The following is a 1,465-nucleotide window of genomic DNA, read 5'->3' as shown; positions in this document are numbered from 1 at the left end:
CCCCCTGCCCCCCACTGTGGAGCCTGGGGGCCTTAATCTGGCACCCCCAATGCCTCCCTCCCCCATGCCTCTTTCCTTCCATAGACCTACCTAATAGGGAGCTACTCTCCATGCTTCCCAGCTGCATTTCTGGCTGTGCACATGCACATGGTGCCCCCTCCATCTTACTCCCAACAGGACCCCTTGCAGGCTAGAATGCTGCCTGCCTGCAAGAGGAAACCTGCCATTTCTGGAAGGAACCCAGGCATCTGGGACACCCTGACTGGCAGGGGCCCTGGCCCCAGGCTCTGTAGGCCGTGCATGAATCCACCTATGCCCCAAGCTGCCTATCCAAGAGCATGACTTACATTAACATCTGTCTGGATCACCTCTGGGATATAAATGTTCAACATTCTTTATACTTTAGATAGTAATGGTAAAATCATCATCATCACCACTGAGGCGTTGGGAGGCCCAAACTGAGATGAGGACTTCATTGTGCTATTTGCTGCATGAACACTTTATAATGCATCCCTTTCACTTACATGTGGATCTGAGGCACAGACTGGTTATGTGGCTTACCAGATAACTCAAGAGGTCTGTGAGAGGCAGTAGCCTAGGGGCAGGCAATTATTTTGGGCAGAGGGGCAACTTACAGAGTTTTGGCAAGCCAACAAGGGCTGGATGGGTAGCTTCACCCCTTGACAGGTGTCCTACCCCCAGGTCACCGTCTTTGGAGTGGAAGTCCCACCCCCTAACCTTTTGCCACTAGAAGTCCCTCCCCTTTCACCCTAGAATTACTCCTTTCAGCAAGGGGTTTGCCCAGGAAAAAGCCAACGTATTAAATGGGTACTTTGCATCAGCCTTTCATCGGTCCCATGGGATGCCCATGCCCACTACAGGACTGGGAGGTCCAGGTGAGGGAGATCCCCTGCCCTCCATAAATGCTGACCTTGAGAAGCTGGAAACCTTCAAGTCAGCTGGCCATGACAATCTACACCTCAGGATACTCAAGGAGCTGGCAAACATCATAGCCCAGCCCCTGTCACAGATCTTTGAGTCCTCCTGGTGCTCTGGTGTAGTGCCCGAAGACTGGAAGAAGGCCAATGTGGTGCTTATCTTTAAGAAAGGGAGGAAAGTGGGTCTGGCCAACTATAGGCCCATCAGCCTGACTTCTACCCTGAGAAAGATCTTCAAAAAGTTTATTAAAGAGGCCATCCTTAATGGACTAGCCAATGCCAACATCCTAAGGGATAGCCAGCACGGGTTTGTTGCTGAGTAGGTCTTGCTTGACCAATCTCATTTCCTTCTACGACCAAGTGACCTATCACCTGGACAAAGCAGAAGAGATTCATGTCATATATCTTGACTTCAAAAAAGCCTTCGACCTGGTATCCCATGATCACCTCTTGGTGAAACTGGCCAATTGTGGCCTTGGGTCCACCATGATCTGCTGGCTGGGAAATTGGCTCTGTGGTCGGACCCA

Source organism: Crocodylus porosus, unplaced genomic scaffold (genome assembly GCF_001723895.1).
Source record: "Crocodylus porosus isolate Cpor-Errol unplaced genomic scaffold, CroPor_comp1, whole genome shotgun sequence".
NCBI lineage: Eukaryota > Metazoa > Chordata > Crocodylia > Crocodylidae > Crocodylus > Crocodylus porosus.
The sequence above is the reverse complement of the archived record's forward strand: the minus strand, read 5'-3'. Positions refer to the sequence as shown.